At 47.2% G+C, this 21,723-nt stretch overlaps 1 protein-coding gene across 6 annotated transcripts in view; it reads right to left on the bottom strand.

Annotated features, from left to right (window-relative positions):
- The window catches only part of ZFHX3 (zinc finger homeobox 3), a 1,297,849-nt gene that overhangs the window by 221,656 nt on the left and 1,054,470 nt on the right, over positions 1 to 21,723 (bottom strand). Inside the window, exon 1 of one of the 6 annotated variants that reach the window (XM_048223594.2) lies at positions 11,907 to 21,655. The exons of 3 other annotated variants lie outside the window; for them this stretch is intronic. The gene's annotated coding sequence lies outside the window, so the exon portion shown is untranslated. Of the gene's footprint in view, positions 1 to 11,906; positions 21,656 to 21,723 lie in introns of those variants that run through there. 2 more of the 6 variants (XM_026495135.4, XM_044382473.3) reach the window with 2 other exon arrangements.

Here is a 21,723-nt window from a genome sequence, read left to right as displayed (position 1 = left end):
AATGGAAGCAGCTGGCCACAAGAGACAACGGGTGACTCAGCTCCATCAGTGGAATGCATCGGAGGAGCCCAGGGCAGCATCCTAAGGTAGCCCTGCCCCGTCCAGTAGGGAGCCACTAGCCCCTGCAGCTACCGAGCCTGTGAAATGTGGCCTGGCCCAAGTGAGACGTCCTGCGGAACACAGGATTTTTTTAAGTATGTGAAATGTCTCATTAATAGTTTTACTTATCTTGATAATATATTAAAATGACACCATTTCAGGTATGTATACCGGCCCAAATAAAACATCAAAATTAATTTCAACACTTTCTTTCTAATTGTTTAAATGTGGCTACTGGAAAATTCGAAGTTACCCATGTGACTCGTACTGTGTTTCTATCTACAACAGTGCTGTCCTAGAACCTCAGTCTGCCTTTCGACTTCTGATTCAGTCCGAGAGCTCATGTCCTTCAATATGACTAAGACAGAATTTTTCTGGTCTATTTTGAACATCCCCCTAAAGCTACAACGTACCGACTCCCAAGTGATACTTCCAATTGCCCCGAAAATTCTTAGTATCCAAATAACCCACTGCCAAACTGCAAGTAGAAGGAGAAAGGGGGGAAAAAAAAGGTGGAAGGTCAGGTCAGGTCAGGTGTCTAACAGAAGCTAGATAAGGTCAGGGGCATGGAGCCCCTCTTCTAAAACATCATCAATTACCCCTGAGACCAAAAGTTTGCTTTAGAAAATAATACAAAGTTGTTTGTTGTGGTTTAATGGAAGCATTGCCTATGACGAGCCTTGCCTCCCGCTTGATTACTTAACTGTCAAAAGCAGAGTCCCCCCCCCTTTTTAATTGCCCTCCCCATCCCATAAAATATTCCCAGCAGGAGCCTGGTACCTACCCCCCCCCCACCCCAGTATACACACACATTAAAATGGGGAGAGAAGGGGGAGGAGGAGTAGCAACCACAGACGAGGCCCCTTTCCTGTTAGAAAGTGCCCCCCCACCACTAGGGATCACAGGCCGGTCTCATTTCTCCATGTAAATGAACTTTTTAGCCACCTCCTCAAAGAAGAAAAGCTGCCCAGATGCGGAAGGCCCGTCCTGGGGCGCACAATTACAGCCATTTGCATTCCTCCAGCAGTAGGATTAACACAGGAATGTGCTTTGCAGCTTTGTGGGGGGAAAAGGAGTTTAGGAAGAAAGGAATGGGGGGGTATGTCTCCCTGGTCTGTCCATCCGAAGCTCTAGGATACACTTCCACCTCTCTGAGAGTCAGAAAGTGGAAATAACTCCTGCTCAGGCTTTCTAAAGAGGGGGAGGTTGAAAAGGCCAGGGAGGGGGAGCAGGCGGCAGGAGGCGGGAGGGAGGGGGGCCGCGTGTATTAGGGGAACTGCCCCTCCTGGTGCTTTGATCCCCTCGGTCGCTAGGAGAAACCAACTTTTCTCCTTGGGTTAATCAAAACCAAATTACTCAGGAATGTGGCAGGACAGGTCTGAGCTTCCAGGTCCCTTTGTCTTTGAGGATTTAAAATGAAAAAAATAAATTTTTTAAAGCAGATGGCAGTGGCTTAGGGGATAGGTAAAGTGAAAAGTCTGAAGGAAACTTAGGCCACATCCCCCACCCTCAAAAAAAAAAAAAAAGAAAGAAAAAAAGAGATATCTGTAAACATACTCCAGTCTCTCAATAAATAAGTTATTTTTGTAATTCAGTCCAAAACTCAGAAGAACTTCCCATTTGATCCTTTACTGCCCCTCAAGAAAAGTCTCTCCCTCCACCCCACCAAACTATACCTTGTCAAACTGCAAATAAGAAACCATGCAGGATTTAACAACATCCAAGTGCCACAACCCGGTTATAAAATATATTATTAAATGCAAAGTCCCCAGTAGCTGAAGAACATACTTTTCCCAAGCACAAAGCTTGGGAGCCTTCTGTGGCGCAAGGTGCCTCCAAGGGAATCCTGGGGTAGGAAGGTGAGCAGCCAGCCGCTGCTCAAATGCGTCCATCAAATCAATGGTAGCTTTGTAAGCTTCGGGATCTCTTTAAACTAGAAGAAGGGCAGTGTTGAGGGACCGGCTCAATGTAGGGATGAAAGCGTACCATGGGTGACAGAAGATACCATGACGTATCTGCTGTCCAGAAAAAGCTAGGATCTCACCACCCAAGGTGGCCCTGTCTGGTAGGAACGTGTGCTGTGTGTGCTGGCCAGCCCAGAGACACTGTTTCAATAACTGGAGAGGCAACAGGAAAAGGCTGACCTCAGAGATGAAAGAAACCCAGGAGCTGGAGCTATATTAAAGCCTCGGCACCCCCTCCTAGCTCACACCTTTGGCAGGCTTGTGGCACCGCGGGAGGTGTGGCCCTGCAGGCCAGGCTTCTGGAGATTCTACAATCCAACACCCCAGCTTACGTTGTTATTATTAGGGACAGCTAGGAGTGAGGTGGCCCAAGGCACTCGGTAGCAGAAATTCGAACAGCTCTTCCTGCGTTATAAAACGCTGCTCTTCCTCCCTGAAAAACCTGATGAGCCCCCAATGCCCCGCTCCAAAAAATGATAAAATAAACAAACAGAGCACCCACCAGTTAAGCTACAGAGCCTGAACTCCAAAGATAAAATGAGGCCAACACACAGGCCTGACTACCAGCTCACCATAAATTGTAACTGGCCCCAGGCCTGCGATTATCTGGAAGGTTGCACTGAAGTAACTTTTAAAATACTCTTCACCTTATCTTTAGGCCCAAACACACACATACATCACCCGTCTCAGATCTCTGCCATTAGTGTTCCATTTAGACTTTCCAAAACAAGGTCATCCCAGTAGGCCCTTGCCCTGTTTCCGGTCACAGCTGCGGACTTTCACCCCCTTCTCCAACAAAAGGGGCCTTGTACACAAAATTAACCCAAACCATTAGTCTGTGCGGCGTGAGAGAGTACATTGAGCCCTCGGAATATTTACCCTCCTTCCAGGCCCAGCCCAGGGTACTGCCCAGAGGGCCTCCCCCACGAGGCCCGGAGGCCGGGGGAGCTTCCCCACAGATTAGAGGCCCAGCTCCCTCCACCTCACTCCACGCTTCACGGCTGCAGCTGTGCAGTCAAGGCCCTACTTTTCAGAGAATAAACATAAAGCCTTCATTTTTTTTTTTTTCTTTAAGAAAGAAGGAAGAAACTTTCCCCCAGACTCAGTAGAACATGGCTTGATTTCAGGGCTGACAAGGGCTGGAATGATCCGAGACACTGCTGAGCTGTCCAGTAGGGTAGCCACCCCCAGAATCATGCCAGGGCTGAGCTGTCCCATAGGGCAGCCACTAACAACATATGGCTCCCGAGCGCTGGAAATGCAGCTGGTCCCAACTGCTGAACAAGAGTGTCATGGCGATACTGCGGGTTGCATAAAATGTATGTGTAAGTTATATATTTTAAGATTTTTTATTTCTAAGTAATCTCTATACCCAACGTGGGGCTCGAACTTACAACCCTGCGATCAAGAGTCGCCAGTTCTACTGACTGAGTCAGCTAGGCGCCCCTATTTTAAACTTCATTCCACCTGCTTCTTTTTACTTTTTGTTAACATGACCACTAGAAAATGTACAATTATATATAGGGCTTGGGTTCTATTTCTATGGGACCGCACTCTAGAGAACAAAAATGATAAAACCTCAAACATGAGCCCATTACCATGCCCTAAGAGAAAAGGGTCTTAATTTTCAAATGCTAAAAAGACCACAAAATTAAGCAAATGGCAACATCTGATATCCGCTGGGTCGCAGCACAAGCTCGCAGACTGGTCAACCCGTCTAACTTGGAGGCGGAAGCAGGAACCTGCCATCTTTCTATCCAGGAGAAATAAATGGAATCTCAGTCCCAGTGGTTCTCGACCTGGGGTGACCCTGCCTCCCCAGGAGACAGTGGGCAATTCCTGGAGACATTTTGTTTGGGGGGGGGGGATGTGTGTGCTACTAAGTGGGGAAGAAGTCAGGGATGCCCCCTCCACGTCCCCCAACAAAGAATTACCCAAACCCAAATGTCAAAAGGGCTCACACACAAGCAGGAAGCAACCAGAACTGAGGTCCACTCAAGCACATTTTGATACTTGGGTTTTCAGGGGCAGGAGGCTGGAGGGGGCACCCCTGTGCAAAATAGTTTCTCGGCAAGCTCAGAAATGGTAAGAAGATTTAGTGGTATAAACAATGTGGGCACACGAAAATGATGATGATGATGATGATGATAATGATAATAATAATAATGTTAAAACAACAGCTACTTTCTCACCAGAGTGAGGACTGAGTGTCAAGGGTTGATAGGTCTGGGTAGCTCTGTTTTTCAAACTAGTAGGTAAACCATGGGGTTTAAAACTGTGAGCCAGATGGCCCTGCACTGCAAAGAGACACCACTCATGGAGGATTTCAACTGGGCCAGCCACCGCGTGCCCACCCCTGACGACAGAGGTTCCAGTGATGGGCGACAGAGCAGCAAGGAGCTGTGATCAGACCTGCAGGGACAGGAAGGGGACAGGACAAGGGAGGGAGGAGGCCAAGACAGGAAGAGCGCAGGGATGAATGAGAACAGTCCCCTCCGCAGAGCCAGGCTGGGAGGCAGAGCAGGAAGGGGGGGTGGGGGGAGGCACATGATAATTAACTCAGCAAGTTGATAGTATTTGCATATAAATGCCTCCACAAATCACTACAAACAAGCCAGGACAAGTCAGGCCTATTAGCATATACAAGCCAGCCCGGGAAGGCCTCTCTAGGTGGGTCATTGAGTGGGCTGCTCACTTAGAAGGCGGCCTGCCAGCTTTCAAGGGGCAGGGTGGGGGGCATGTGAGGGGAGGGCTGGGAGGATGAGGACGCTATGTCGATTTCACTCCTAAACACATTTAGTTGCAGGATGTCAAAAAGAGTTGGCCTTATTCCCAGCCCATAAGGGGAGAGCCGAAGAAATGCTGGACCTTTGAGTTTACTTCTTCCAGGGTGCTGGGAGACAAAAGCCAGCAGAGGCCAGCAGCAACAAAAGAAACACAAAGGAAAAGCATACGGTGATGGGCACTATCATCTGTGGCGAGGCTGCTCAACATGCCAAGTGCGTTCTCCCGAACTGAATTCCCCCTATAAATGTGAAGCGTGCATTATGCCCATTTTACAGACGAAAGAAGTAAGGCTTGGAGAAGTTCAATGACTGGCCCACAGTCACATGGCTAGGCCTGACCAGAGCTGGGCCTCAGGTCTGGGACCCCGGCAGATGGGTACAGGCTACAGCACAGTCAAGAACAGGAGCTGGCTTCCCCAAAACGCAGGCTCATTTGATTCACCTCTGCTTCTCCCACAAAACTGAGTGTGAATAAAAGAACCCCCATTTTAAGGGCTGGTTCATAAACCACTCTCTGATCCTAAACTGACCTCTTCCCAGTTTTACTGTGTAATTATCTCATTCCTTCAACCAATGAGGAAGGCTGCACCTCCCTCCAATTACACACTTGGGAGTCTGCGCCAGGATTTCCTCTATTCGCCAATTTCTTCCCTGTCTGGACAATTGTTACAGCTTTTCCAGCAAGGGCAAAATAAAGGGACGGTCCTTTTCCCAAATGTAGGAGTTCTCCACCTTCCCTAAAGACATCTCTACCTCTGGGTTTCATACCTGCTGCAGGAAAAACCAGCCTCAACTTCTTTGAAAATGTCAGTGGTGGTGGGGAGTGGGGGTAGGGGTGCGCCTCATACTCACCACTGTCATCCTTTACCTAGAACTCCATTTTACAAGGAAGCCAGGTAGGCTCAGGTAACATGTGTGTATACAGCCAGGTACACAGACTGACAGTCTTTATCAAAGCCTGTCCTCCGTGGCAACAATTATGGATCGAATATAAAAGGGACACCATTCAAGAACCTGGCAGAACAGAGATGGTATTTTAAAACAGTCACTTCAGGGGACACCTGGGTGGCTCAGTAGGTTGGGCTTCTGCCTTTGGCGCAGGTCGTGATGGGAGGGGGGGTCCTGGGATCGAGACCTGCAGCATCGGGTTCCCTGCTCAGTGGGAAGCCTGCTTCTCCCTCTCACTCTCCCCCAGTTCCTGCTCTCACTCACTCTCTCTTTCAAATAAATAAAATCTTAAAAAAAATAAAAATAAAAACAGTCACTTCAGCAGTGATCCACAGGCTTTGTAAGTGTCCAGAAGTTGACTTGACGCTTGAGCAAGGATGCCGATGTTCCACGGAGAAATACAGAGCTGTTGTAAGGAAAGGAAAAACCACTCCCCCTACAAGCCAAATGTACATTAAGAAGCAAGGCCCTGAGCCAAAGAGCATTTTAGGAAGCAGGGCCTGAAATGGTGGAGGAGGCTTGCATTGTTTCTTGAAGAGTGAAGAAAAATTGTTTAAAAAAAAAAAAGAAAGAAAGAAAAGTTGCTAAGAAGTAGAAAAAAAAGCACACACGTGTTTTTTAGCACATTTTCACTGGACAAAAAGATGTCAGGAAGAGAAAAGTTGTCCAAAACAGGCCACTCAGAGACGGTAAGTGTGGGAAGCAAATAAGTTCACGTCTACACATATGTACTTTTTATAGACTTACAAGAGTTAAAACTCTTTTGAAAAGAGCTTTTTATACCCTGAAGGGAGACTTCCATATTTGAGCAGGCACTTATATGACTTTGGGGGGCGAGTGGGGGGTGGTTGCAGGGCTGCAATCAAATATCAAATCAAACCCCTTGGTCTTTTCTTCCGAACTCAGCTATTCTGACCCCAGCCTCTCCACTAAGGAGGTTCAGGCCAGAAGTCACACAGCTGCCTGTGACCTGGCAATTGAAGACTGAAATGCAGAGCCCACAACAGAGACGGGCATTCAGATCCAGCTCGACCAGCAGACTCGGAAACATTTTTCTCCAGTCACATTCCTGCATGAAACTGGGCACAACCAAGAAACCAGCAAACCTGGGGGTTTTTTGCCCCCGCCCCATCCCCAAACTCCAAGAAGTTCAGCCCTTCTTACCCCTCAGGAAGTCTACACACTGTCGCCCTCCCAGTCTACGAGCCCCCAACCATGCCTTGGCCCCAATCACCCGAACACCCAGCTCTTCTCTTTAGCTCTTGTTCCCTCTCGACACACCCACACACACTCTCACACACGCTCTCTCTCACATACACAAAGTAGGGAGGGCTGAGCAGTCACCAATTCCTGCCTCCAGAAACATGAGGTGGGGGGGGGAGTGGGGTCTCACTCCCAGATCAAAGGTTTGTGGCCAAAATCACTTTCAGGACAGTGCGTGAAATCAGCAGCAGATGAAAATTCCACTGTCTTTTCAAAGAGGCCAACGGAGCCAGTTTCTCCAGTCCAGAGTCTTCCTACAGATGACTGAAGATGTTCTGTAAACTCCCAAATGTTGCCCCAAAAGACCCACTTAAAAAATTAAAGACAAGATAATCATTTAAGAAAGCCTTTAAAGGCCATTATGTGATTAGCAGAAGAGAAGGGGAGAGGGCTGTTGACGCTTCCCCATCTTCACGAAGAGTGGTCTGCAAAGGGGTTTTCGTGGCTTCAGTCTCAAACCGACAAGAGCCAGAGGGAGCAGGGGGTGGGAAGGGAGTGTGTGCTCTGCCCAACCCATTGCTCCCTTTGAGGGAAGCCTGAGACCCACTTCAGGGAGGGAAGAGGATGGAAAAGTCCTGGGAGAAGGCACAAAATTCGAAGCAGGAGCAGCTGAACTACCTAAGACCCCCACCCATCCACCCCTCAGGACACAGGAGGACAGCTAAGGCTTCTCTGGAGGAGTGCACCAAAACCCCAGGCATTAATCCTCCCATAGACAAGACTTCGTGCTGACCCTCCCCTGGGAAGGGAGAAGGGCTCACCCAAAAGGCAGATTAAGCCCAGGTATTTTACTCAGAGGCCCTGTCTGGGGTTAAAACCAACAAAACACAAGTCTTACTCTGAAATGAAGCCAAATTTGTCACCTAGCAAACTTTCTCTGTCTTGTTTCCCATTTTTATTCACACCCTTATCCTTGCAAAAGAAACTCCAGCAATTAAGGGTGAAAGAAGGGAAGAAACATCAAAGAAAAAAAAATCACCTTTAAAAGTTACAAATGAGAAGTGAAGGCACCTTCCTTGGGCAAAGAACTCTCTAGAAACACACCCGTCACTGCTAGACCACTCATTGCCTTGTCCTCACCATCCTGTCCCCTGCATCCAAAGAATGGAAACCAGGAAAAAAAAAACAACAACATTCAAGTTGTCTCACTGCTGTGAACCTTTCAGCACAAAGCTGCTGTCAATTCCCCAGTTTCTGTCCATACAGAAGACATGTACCACATTGGGGGGAGGGGACCCTTTACCATCTGACTGTCTTCTTTGAACATGTACAAAGTGACAATCTGGAGGCCAACTTTAAATCATATAGAAAGGAAATCTGACAGTTGTTGATTTTGTACTTTTTCTCCTTAATCTGGATTTTGAGAGTGGCTTGCCAATGAGCCAAGATTTTTGCCAGAGTTCCTCCCTCGGGGCAATTTGACTCAATCTTAGCTTCTGAATGTTTCTCCATTTGAGCAGCCTAAGGACTCAGGCCACTGTGCTTTGGACAGAAAAGGCACCCTTTCAAGTCTGAGACTAGCTTTTGCAAACGCAGTCCCTCGCCTGGATTCTATTAAAACCGGGTCCCCATTTCCTTGACCGCAGTATCTAACGCAGGCAGAGGATGGTGGTCCTGGGCTGTGCTGGGATTTCTAACAATCACCATTATGACCAAGTTCTCATACCAGTGCATTTGGATACCCCTATGAAGTACACTGTAATGGAATCTGCCTTCCTGTTGTGTTTTTATGGTAACGCCCCCATCCTGGTTAATTACACCAGCCTTGGGAACCAGGGTAGGCCAAAAGGCCCAAGCATTACAGAAATAGGCCAGGCTAAGCGCGAGCAACCATTTTAACAACAAATGAAAGCATAAACCACAGCATGTACCATACTTGTGGAGGCTACAGAGTCAGGTGCCTTAGCCCCGTAATCCTGGCAGGTGTGAGAAGCAGCTTGCAAGTTTCTTCAGGGCAGAATCACTATTGTCTCCCCTGTAAGGTGAGGCTTAAACCTTTCAGGTTAGGAAGCAAACTAGATACTCTAAAAAGTGGGTGTAACAAGTCCCTTCTAGTGATGAGAGAAGTTCCCTACACTTTTATAAAATGTTGCTTAGTCACTTAAATATTTACGTTTTAACATGAGGCTGTTGCAAGTCTACAATACAAATCATTTCTTAGGTAAGGGTCTGCTCTGGGCCCTCCAGTATTTCCAGGCTCTCACAGTTACACTTCAGAAGCACCAAAAAAAAAAAAAAAAAATTTCAATGCCCAACGGCACACAGTGACAATAAGGACACACTCTCTGTCTATGACTTGAGACCAGAACTGAGGGAACCAAGCTAAATCATCACCAGCCCCAGATGATACTTTGCTAGGATTCCGCAATCACAGATTTATTCTAACAATCTGTAGGTCACCCAAGGTGAGCCAGGCCTGTCCTGGGAGTGTCTAGTAATCATCATTTAAAGTCATAATGATGAAAACTGAAATCTCACTTATTTTAGCTCCTTGCCACTGGGCAGTTCAATTGGCACTGAGTTTACACAGCAGTTCAAGCCAATCCCAGAGCAGCAAGAAGGAAGGCACTTCACTGTCCTGTTGGAAGGAGCCAAACAGAGGCCCGTGGAGAGCACTGTTTTATTTGGGTCTTTTCCACCCTCCTGAGTATTCATTTGTGCAAATAAAAGACGGAAGGGAAGAAACCAAAATTAAAGTTTCAGGTGGTTGGGGAAGCAGCTCAGATTTTTTTTTTTAATTTTGGAAGAGTTACCAAGTGTTTCTCAATAGTTCCCTGTCAATCAAAATTGTTTTGAGGAGAACTGGAAAACAGCAGCTCTATCCCAGAGAAAGTGCACCGCTTCAAAAGAGAGCTGGGAGAGGGAGGTGACCCATGTCAGAAAGACAGAAGGTCTCCAAGTCATTTAATTCCCTGCGATTCCAAAAGGGCTGATTTTAAAGTGTAAAAGTGCTTGCTTCTGCATCTGCCCCATGTTGTTAAATAACACTTGGGCAATTAAATAAGAGAGCAAAGTGTGACCCTAGCCCATTCTGAGAGGCACTTACACGCTCTCTGAAAACATGCTGGAAACTAAATGCAGACAATCTCCTTAGTCCTGTAATTTAAGGACAGGGGAGAGGAGAAGTTTCTCTTGGCCTTCACAGCCACACCCCCTCTGAAAGGGGGCCTTCGGGGTCTCTGCAAAAGAGAATGAACAAAAATGCAGGTGTGCAAACACCCAGGTGTAGGCCTCTCTCCAATGACTCCATTCTTGAAACCCTTCAATTATTTAGAACTGTGGACTCCTGACTTCCCACACATCCCACCTCTGTTCCTTAATCGCTTGTTGTGTTTGGGTCGGGTAAGGAGGAGGATTCAGAATCTTGGGCCGCCAGTGGCTGTTGTGATAACAAGGAACAGGCCACGCTCTCGCCCTGGCCTCTCTGGATCGGTTACCTTGGAAGGTGTCTGCTTTCCTCTCACATGCAGGTCTCTGCCCCAGCACTCGGGCTTCCTGCTCCAGCCCGGCCTCCTGGAACTCATGATTTTTAGGGTTTCCCCTTGAAACCTATCCAGAAACCACAGCCATTAAAAGAACATGAAGGTTTGACACCTCCTGAATTTAGGAATGAGGGGACTCGAGGGGCCAACTCTGCAAACTCGCACCTGCTGCTTGATGGCAAAGAAACAAAGCTCCCCAGCTAGTGGGAGCGAGGTTTAAATTATACTCTATTTATTTAGTGACTTGTCTCCAAGGATCTCAAAGCATGGGGTGAAATAAGATGACGTGTAACTTTCTCACTATCTACCTTCAAGACTTAAGTTTGTTTTCCTTGCTTTGCCTTCATACATTACACCAAGCAGCACCCCACCCCCCCCGCCCCCCACCCCCCCCCACCCCCCGCCGCAGGAAAGGCCTTCTCCCTGTGCCCAAGTGAGGGCCCTCTGATATCTCTGAGCTTATCTGTCAGGGGCTTTTAGAGTCTTCCAGGCCTGTTAAATGACACAAACATGGGGTAGAGGCAGTGACGACCCTCCTGGATTCACCTGCTGATGGTTTCATTTAAACCAGGTTACATACTGTGCACCACTAAACCATGAAATGCACTCTTCTAATACACCAGGTACCAGTGATGGTCTTTGCCCTCCAGGTGTTTGACCATTCTTATAACATAGGTATGTCCAAAGCAGAAAAAACCATTTTCCAGAAAGTTCTTTTCCCTCTTTAAGTCTGTAATGATTACTTTTTTTTTTTTTCCTGCTGTTGACCTAACTTGGGCAATCTTTCTCTTTTAACAGGACAAACATCACAGCTCTCCCTCTCCTCCACCCCTCTCCCCACGGAAATGTTTTTCCAGAGTGAGAACAAACTAAAATTAGAGGGTGGGCAAGTGGATCTCCAAAGGTGCCTCCAGCTCCAAACCTCTGATTCTCCCTTTATTTACTCCACAATAAGCACATTCTTCACATTGTTTCAAACTGACCAGTGACTTCTCTTGTGCTGAAAAGGGTGCATTTTTAGGCGGGGGAACTCAAACTTTTAAATGACACTAGCACTGCAAGTATTCAGAAAGCATGAACTAATCCAAAAGCAAAATAAGGAAGGAAGAAGGGAGGGAGGGTGGGAGGGGAGGACGATGGAAGGAGGAAGGGCTTTACTCTGTGCCTAGCAGAATTTAGACACTCTCACCCCAGGTAGGTTCCAATTGGAATCTACTAGTTCAAGTGCATCCAGCCTGCCCTTCCCCCACATGCCCCAAGAGAATGGGAAGTTCAGCCAAGACTTGCAGCACCTGCCCGCCGCTCTAGGCCGGCTGTGCGAACCGGGCGGGCTGGCCGGCGGGGGCGGGGGAGGCTCCACTCACCTGGCACACAAAGGCTCCGCACACCTCCGGAGGGAGGAGGCACTCGCAGGTCCGGGGGCCGCGGCGCGCACGACAATGGGAAATTCCAGCGGCACCCGAGCCCCGAACTTAAGCACCCCCGGCGGCATTCTCCCCACCTCCCGCCGCCCCTGGGACTCCGAGGTGGCTCTGGCTAGGTGCAGGAGGGCCGCAGGCAGGGGAGGGGGGCTCATGGTGGTGGCCGGGGGCTGGCGGTCGCCCCTCCCTGGGGAGGGAGGGTCCCCGGACGCGCGGCGGGGATTCACCCACGGGGCGCGGCGCTTGTGTCCGGGTCCCCGGCCTGCCCGCCGCCGGCTCGCCGCCCGCCCGCCCGGAATCGCTTTATGTAAATGAAGCTCAACTCGCAGTTTGCAGGCTCACCGCCCGGGGAAGGGGGGCGGACGGGGCGGGGGGCCTTCGGGGATCCACATTACACAGCAACAAAGCGGAAGGTTAATTTGAAACTCACAGCCCCGCCGCCGCTCGGCTCCCCGGGCAAAGCCTGACATCTACAGTCGTGCCGGGCGCAGGCCGGGTACTCAGCGGCGGCCGCGCCCGCGGGGACACGAGGACACACGGCCGCGCTCCGGGCACGGGCCTCTGGGCAGGCCGGGCCGCGCGCCCGGGGACGGGAGCCCTGGGCGGCTGGGCCTGCGCCGCCCCGGGAACCGGCCCGGCGGGAACAAAGCCCGGTCCTTCCCAGGCGCTGACCCCTCTTCTCATCAAAAGTCAGAGGCCGGCCTAGAATCCGGCGAGAAGAAAGGGGCGCGCCCTCGGCCACAAAAAAGAGCCTGGGGCCTCAGAACGGGAGCCATGGGTCTCTGGGCCCCATCCACGTCACAGCCAGGCCACTCTAGCATGGGGACATTAGCCAATGTGGACAGGAATTTATTTGAAACACACACCCATCCTATTAACTGCTTTACAGAGCACTTCTGTTTTTCAGCTGCAGAAACTTAGAAAAACATCCCCGGCTCTTCATTGAGAGTTTAAGGATAGAGTTTTTCAAGGAAGAGAAAGAAAGAAGAGGGAGAGGAAGAAAAGCAGCAGCAGCTCGCAATTAAGCTTACAGTCTTTTTGCAAGACTTGCCTTAAAAAGCCACATCGTTTCAGATAAGGCATACATCATGCCCTTCACAGGGAGATTCCACTGCCAGGTCAAATTTAATGGGGCCACCCCAGTTGGTCAAGGCAATTGCTGGACACTTTTATATCTCCCCAGGTTCACCTTTCCCATTCCGATATGCAAAGGCAGCGCCACAGAAATCTCACCGGAAGTCCCCTGTCCTCCCTGTCAGAATCCCACACTCGCTCTGATTTTACTCCGGATTCTCTCAGCACAGAAAGGCACCTGCTTTTCCCTGCCTGAAAGCCACCCACCCAGGCTGGCCCCACAGCCTTGAGAGTCCTTTCTGACTGCACAATAATGAACCATGCAAGTGTTAGAAATATAATAAGCTCACGAGGCAAAAAGCAGTATGTATGGAATCGTATTAGCATTAAGCACACACTGAGGCAGAAGGAGAGAGAAAGCCTGGCTGATTATCATGTCTCCATGTGGAAGGCATTTTGCACAGTGTAATTCGGGTTCAAATTCACGTAAATATCCAACCTGTTGGGGACAGACAACCCTTCTCTACAGTTTATATTTTAGTGCAGAAAAAAAGAGACTCCAAATTGTTTTTTTTTTTCTTCAGCTAGGGCCCTGGGAGAAAAGACTGCCTCTAGGGAATCATGTCCGATTAGGGACAAAGGAGAGCACAAGCCAAATTCTGTCACACATGAGAGAGTGTATGGGGAGGGGGACTTGAGAGCAAAAAAGGAAAGTGGAGGATGATTTTGCAAACCAGAATGTGATCACTGCCGAGCTGTTTCCAGACCACCTGACTTCAGACCCAAGAACAGGTGGTGTTTTCAAAACACACTATTATTTATATTAGCCACATGAGTCCAGAACACCTTAAAGAAAACCAATTAATAATTTAATTGAAAAAGTGACTATGAATAATACATGAAGATGATGATGCTAGCAATAACGCAAGTAACGAGGCACACGCAACACAGAGATGTCTCTGGAAAGGTCTTTAGGAACATTAGGACCCCCAAGCTCCTGCGTCTTACCTGGGAGCAACCTGTAGCCTGTTAAAGACACTAAAAACATGTTTACACTCCCAGAAAATCTAATTTCGCTGCTTTATCTTAACTTTTATTAACAGGGGACGACCTCATAATCTGGTGACATCATGAACCTGGCCGACAGATAAATATCTTCAAGAAAGACCCAGCTCTAAAGTAATCTGCAAGGAAGTGGAGGTGCTGGGCAGAAGGCCCTGGGGAGATCTGCAGGACACCACCAGCGTCCCACGCGGCGGACAACGCACTCTGCCTCCTGCACCTTAGAGGCCTGACAAGTGGAACTGAGAGTGACCCTGGGTCCCTTTCCTTTATCTTAATCCGGCACCAGCTACACACATGCCGAGAGCTGGTCAAGCCTGCCTTTGTGACAGGCAACATTTTAACAGGTGAATCCACAGGCAGGTCATCTACGGCCTCTGTATCATGACGAATATAAAGGATTACCAAAAAGCTGGGGCATTACCTCTACCAAAACTCATTCCCATCATTCACAAAATAACACCTCTTCAGCGGGATTCTGAAACTTCCGGGCTTATGGATGGAATCAACAGTTTCCCTGAAATCCATGTTGCAAGTTCTGTCCTCCAGCTCTGAAAGGCACTGGCTCTTCTGAGGGTAAGACGCTTGTAGTGAAACGCACGGCCTCCCTAGCAGAGACAGCCTGGCACTCCATGGCCCCTGAACACTGTTGACAAACCCACTCTCAGAAAAGGCAGTTTTCCATAACTAGTCTCATCTCATCTGGAAACCGTAATTGGCAACAGCCAAAAGGATAAATATTTAAAAATAAATCAGGGAATGCTCACCTCTTCCCTACTCCTCCCTTTACCCACTCTCCTAGCCAGAGGCCAGTCCTCCGAACACTGAGCTGGCTGGTAAATTACAGTGACCCCAACTGAGCCAAACTGGCTTGTCTCTCTCCACACACACATTCACTCTCCAACGCTGTCTCCCTTCCCTTCAGCAAAGGTAAATATGATCTCTGAGCTAAGATACAGTGAATGTCAGCATTCTGACTTGTAGCTAAACCTGGACTCTCTATTTTCACAGCACAACTGGGTTTAGGGAGCTTGGTGTATTCCTCCAGATCCTGGTATTTTTAGGAAAATATACATACACACGGATTTTAAAATTAGTGCTTCATTAACCTTGAGGTTTTAACAAAGGAAAAGCCAGGAGAGGGCAAAAACAAAAACAAAAGTCCCTGAAACAAACAATAAAACATTTGGAGCTAAATTGCATGCCATGCCCTGAATTCAACCCTTCATTTCTAGGCAGTTATATTTAAGGACCTGGTACCCGCCGGGTGACCAGGCCCTCCTGGGTAGGACAGAGAATGCAGGCTTTCCTCAGAACAGCCCACACTCACCTTCATACCCATGGGAAGCTGGTGTGCCAAGGCCTACACACAGATGTTTTGATTCACATTTCTCTGAGACAGAGCCTCAAGGCCTCCATCTATTGCTACAATGCTAATCTCAGGGATTAATTTTTACCCCAAATCATGGCTGGAACAGTATCTAGTTTACTTACCCACCCTCCCGAACTCAGACCCTAAATCTGTCATGACACACATACGAAAGACACGAATGAGTAACTATTTTCTAAAAACTGTGATAGGAAGGAGCTTGTCCAAATTAATTGTAAGTTACAGAGCCCAAGTTTTAAGATAGCAAAAAATAAAGAACTTAACTTCAAACAGCTTTAAAGCATTAGATAAAGAGCTTGCTCTGTTTCTTTTTTTTTTTTTAACGAAAATATTATTTCTAGAAGGGCAAAGAGAATTTGCCATGCAAGACTTTTATACCCAGGGGGATTCTTACATTTGTGTTTCTAAATCTTGAAATAGAGAATTTTAATGAAAAGACAGACAGATGCTTAAGGACAGCATCGCAATCAGGGTCCATACATTACAGTAGAGAAATGCTTTGTTTGGGGCCAGGAAAAAGAGCTGGACTCCTATTTTGTTCGTGGGCCATCCCCACTGTCTGACACATCCCTTTGCACTCAGCCTGATGCAAACCAATGAATTCTTAGAGGGAAGCAGGTTGGAGGGAGAAGAAAGGAAAAAGGAAACAGGAAAGAAAAAGGGGGAGGAAATTTGGCCTCTTTATATGAATCGTAGTTTGAAAAAAAAAAAATCTCAACATCAGTTCCATAGGATGTACCAACAGCTCCCATACACATGTGTTAAAACAATCAATTAAACAATATGCCAGGAGCACAATAACCAGGATCAGATTTGTGTGTGTGTGTGTGAGAAGAATTCCATTTAGCTTTGCAATTCCTTCCTATCAAGCAACCACTTCTTGGGGCAGGACACCAAGAGATAAACAAAAGAGCGCCCTGTTCACACTTCCCAAATGAGAATCCCATTTTCTTATCTTTCCATTTGAGTGCATTTTTGTTTGAAATCTGTGCTAATCTGACTTAAGAGCCCGAGCTGAAATTTCACATATCCTCCAAGTCAGCCAGTGTTTTAGAATTTGGATTTCTATTGAGGCTGTTCCAATCGTCAGTGAGGCCTACGGTAAAATGTGCTTCATGCTGTTTCGTTTGTCTCTCTGCAGACAAATAGAAACTGTGAAATTTAAAGAATGGATAAAAAAAAAAAAAAACCTAAAACAAAGAGGTTAAAAAAATAGGACAAATGTTTTTGCTTTTGTGTCTCCCTGGAGCAATTGTTTGGGGGAGTCTGCATTGACAATAACCATGAGAAGGCCATCTAAAGGCGATGCGCACACAAGGGGACTCCTTGCCTGCTGCCTTTGGTCTGGGAGAAAAAGCACCTTAGCTCCGTTCTCCAGGAACAAAAGGCCAGGGCCACGGAAGGGGGGAGAGGTTACTGGGGCTTTCACAGGGAGCCAAGTGTCAATGCAGGTTCATTTTTCACCCGTCTTAGTTGGAAAGCAGCTCAGTGAACTTCCTAATGACTGCTTTTCCCTCTCCCCCTATTATTTCTAAACCTAAAAGAACAAAACAATAATATTTTTTTAAACCTAAAACCCATCATCCTATTAGAGGAAAGCCTTGGGGACCTACAAAGTTTTCCCTCCTTCCTTTCCCCACCCTACTTTTTTTTTTTTTTTTTTGGAGGAGGGGGGGATTCCAATTGTAGATCACATGGAAATAAGAGACACTGGACATTGTGGTCATTTTTAGTAACTCCAGAGAACTGCCTTTATGTCTACAAAAAGGCAGGGAGCAGAAAAATAAACGCAAAGGGGGAAAAAACTGAATAGGGATAGAAGGTGATAGTCGGGAAGCTGTGGGGCAACGCCTGAAAACATTTTCTTTTTTCACAGCGTGAAGTCGCGAATGCCAGCTTCAGATATGCGAGTGAATCAAAGTCATCACTATAAGGTTGGGGGTTTTTTGGGGGGAGGGGGGTTCATGGAGAAGTGGACAATAAGGCTGCATTAAAGACATAGGGGTGTGGGTGGGTGTGTGTGTTGGGGGGGTGCTTCAAAGAAAGGAAGCTGAGATGAATCACTTCATGCCATGGAAATGCCAGGGCAAATGCATGTCGGAGTGTTTAACCAGATTCTAAGCTGGAAACATCTTCCCCAGCGGGCGACCCCTAGGACGAGGCAGTGACACGCAACCCTCAGCCTTTGAACCCAGACCTGGCAGCTTAGGAACACGTCCCCCCTTCCCCAGGCAGTCCCAGGCTCTGGCTGAAAAGCGAGGTGGGGGTAGGGATGAGAGGGCCCTGCGAAGAAGCACAATAAACAACTCAAATATGAACGGAAATGACATCAGCAAAGTGAAGGACCTGTTTATTGCAGATCAAAACAAAACAAACTTCCAAACCTTCTGTGTATACGAGATAACTCTATAAAAAGCCTTCCTAAAATGTCACCAGGGTCGACACATCAGCGACCCAAGAAAACGGATGACAGCTACCAAAGGGGGAGGGGGCACAGGGAGGAGGAAGGGGGATGAAGGGGAGAAGATGGGAGGAGATACAAAACCAGAAGGGGCCAAAAACCCAGCTGACTAGTTCCCCCCTCTGCTGATCCTTAATATTTATTGGTGTTTATAATCTAAAAGCCATGCTCTGTGTTTCACTTAATACAAGGCCAGACAGTGCTGTCTAATGAGGCAGCATTACAATCAGCTTGTAATACTGAATTTTTAATGCTGCCAAGGATTCTGTTACATAATAATATGAAAAACAGAAGCTGAAAGTGGGCTTGCGGTGACAGGACACTGGAGGTCCAGGCAGGCAAGCGCTACACGCCCGCCTTCTCTTCCCTCTCTCTGCCCACCCCCATCTCCCGATTTGCAGTCAGCCCTCCATCCCTATACAGGAGGTCGGTATGGAAACCAAGAGGATTTCTTAGGAAATCCACTCTTTGTATTATTATTGCTATGATTATCATCTCTGATCCAAAGTTATATGTCAAGAGTTTGAATTCTAGCCTATCTGGGGTTAGAAGTCTGCGATGAAAACTGGGGGAGGCTGAAGAGACAAGGAGTACAGGAGTGGGGGGTAGCTTATTTTGAGAAAGCTGAACAATACGGAAAAAAACCACAGAGGGGGGAAAAAAACTAAAATGCCGGGAAGGGGGGGACTGAAGTCAGCCGACCATATTCACAGCTGCTGCACTCAGTTTACATTGGTGTAATTTAAAAGCATATATATAGCCGCCGTTGCTCCTCTCTGTAATACCCCAAGACTGTAAATCTATAACCACTGCAATGATTTAGTGATTAAAAACATGATAACATATTGTGTAACTGCAAACCACAGAACCCCTGCCAACTCTCCTCTAAGATAAAGAGAAAAAAAATACAGAAAATGTGTTGCTTGCAGCGATCTTCCTAAACCCAAAAGATTTTAATAAAAGAACCTATATAGTAGACTGATCGGAAAAGGGTGAGTGAATTCTGTGTGAAGCCAGCAAAGGGAGGGGGGAAAGGGCAGCTTTATGTGGGATTCTTTTCCTTGTACTAACAAATTACGACCTAAACATGCCTTTTCTTTTCTCTCTCTCTCTCTCTTTTTTTAATAGTTTGTTGTAACTGGAATAACTGGTCTTGTGTGCTGTCTTGCATATTCAAAGCAGCTTTGTAATCGGATCTGGAGACCCAACCTTATTTGCCTGAACTCAATAGGGTTTTTCTTCTCCCCCCTCCTCTCTTGTTTTGTTTTGGATTCGGTATTGTGGGTTTTCTGTTCTTGCTAGGAGCAGACAACTAGGCAGGAAGAGGCTCTGGTGCCTTTAAGCTACAGAACAAACACCTGAGAGGGGGAGGCACAATTTGTAACATGGCAGGAGGAGCCTAAAATATACACAAAAAAATAAAATCAAAGCAGCTGTAGGGGTTTTGGCCTCTGAGCAGCTGACCTGACCCCATTCTGTATATTCTTTTATTTCCCCATTGCAGGATTCCTGCACCTTGGGTCAGATTCTAACTCAATGTGACCCTGAGGAGAAGGCAGTCACCGAGCCCTGGAAAACTGCTCCATATGTAACGGGGGGGGGGGGGGGGGGGGGCTGTTGGGGGGAGTATAAGTGCATATGCATTCAGACTCCCCCAGTGTAGACACCCACACACTATGTCCTTACACACACACAAACACACACACACACACACACACACACACACACACACAATCTGTCAGGAATGCCAGGCCATGGGGCCAGCTCCAGCCCAGCTTTCACAGCTCACACTGCCGAGAGCCTGAACTCTCCCTAAAGCCCCCCAAAATCTTCATATCTACAACTCTACCCATAAACACATGCATGCAGAGACGAACACTCCAGAGACTCTATATGTTTAAAAAGTCCACAGATCTGAATTGCCTCCTCTCTGGACCTGAGCAGGGCAGTTTATTCAGAGAAATCAATAGGAAAGAGCATTTGCAAATATTTATATAAGCCCTGTGCGTTTCAGCATTAAGTAATTAAAAACTAAAACTCAGGGAGGGGGAAGGGAAGAGACACACAGACAGAAGAAGGCTGCAGGCCTAGAGTGGGTTTTCCTACCCACACCTCATCTCCCCAAACCACAATCCTTTCAAAACCAACTCCATGTACACTTTTTACGAAATCCTGTTCGTGCACCATTTGCTAGACTATTTCAAAATCATCTCCAAATATGGATTCACCTACCACCAAGCTTTCAAGCCTGACTGTAAGATAAGTGTCTGTATTCCCTTTTTCTCTCTCTCGCAAATGCATACACAGCAATCCTTACTTTTGACATTGCCTCAATCTCTGGTGTATTACTCTCTACTGTATTTGTATTTCTAAATTATTTGCACTAAAGATATCGAACATTATAAGATGAGAGGAGGGCCCCCAAGGTGATAATTCAATGAGTGAATACCCACCCCCTAAGCCCCCCCCCCAGTACTTTCCTCAACCTACAGGATACCCACACCTTGGGGGTTCAGTACCTGAAATCCACATATGTAAACATATTTGCATACCCCCTCAAAAATGTACAGTAAAAAGGAGGAGTTTTTAAATGAGCCACTATCGAGTGGACTTCCTCTATACTGTTCCGAAGAGCTGGGCAGTAAATTCTGCGTGTACTGCCTCTAAATCCGCTCTGAGAAGCCGACCAAGGCACTGGAGCACCCACACTGCAGATACTGTAGAAATTTACAGTAAATGTAGGTGCACGATTGCAGCATGCTGCCCTATCGATTATGCAGATTGTGATCAATCTTCTCCCCTCTCCCATTTCCCAAGCCTCTTTCTGAAGACCTCCAAATAAGTTGCTCTGTAACAGGCCATTCTCCCAAAGTAGGAAGAAAAAAGTAATTTTTTAAAAAACATAATAAATCCTCAAGTGTCCGCACTGAAAGGGCCTGAGTCTTTTTTTTTAATTCAAAGTGAATTTATGCTCTGCAATTTGTATTACAGTCCAGCGATCACCGTATGTCAGATTCTTCAAAGGTGCTTAACAAACCCCCTTTTAAAAGTCACTAGAACTGGAGGCCAGAAAAAGGCAATCAGCTTCCTTCTTCCACATAGTCCTTAGATCAAGTTTCAATAATTTAGACAATAAAAACTGTCATATTTACCTTAAGTTGGAAGCAACAAGGGGGAAAAGTTAAGAGTGGGTGATTTCTGAAAGCACTTGTAATCAAAGAATTTGCCACAGTCGAAGGAATGGCACAGCATTTTGCAAAAGTCAGCTTCTGAGCAACAGATTAATATGTAAAGTAAAATGTATTTTTTAATGTAATAGCTCTACAAGAAACCTACGACTACTGAGTCCTTTCACAATTTAAATACACTGCATAAAATACACTCACATCTACTCTCCAATAGATATGCAAAAAGAGGTACATGAAAATGCATAATGGAAAAGAGTGAAACAAGACGAGGGGTGAGTGGAGAATCCCAGATTCGTGTGAGCAAGAAACAAATAAAGAAAAAAGAAAGAAAGAAAAAGAAAGAAGGAAGAAAGAAAAAAAAGAAAAAGAAGAAGAAGGAAAAAAGAAAAAAAGGAACACTCCGATGTCTCTCAACTCCCCTGGTCAAAGAGAGGCCGGCTAGGCTGGGTCTAGTCCTGGCCGGCGGCGCAGCCCCGAGCCCCCGGGAGCCCCTAGTGTCCAGGGCAGAGCCCCCTCTGGGCGCTCGCGGCGCTGCCAGTGGGGCAGGGCGGAGAGCGCGCAGGTGAGGGTCGGGCGGCCGCCTCG

The sequence above is a fragment of the Ursus arctos genome, unplaced genomic scaffold, assembly GCF_023065955.2.
Source record: "Ursus arctos isolate Adak ecotype North America unplaced genomic scaffold, UrsArc2.0 scaffold_19, whole genome shotgun sequence".
Classification (NCBI taxonomy): domain Eukaryota; kingdom Metazoa; phylum Chordata; class Mammalia; order Carnivora; family Ursidae; genus Ursus; species Ursus arctos.
Note: the sequence above shows the minus strand (reverse complement) of the source record. Positions and strands in the feature narration are given on the sequence as shown.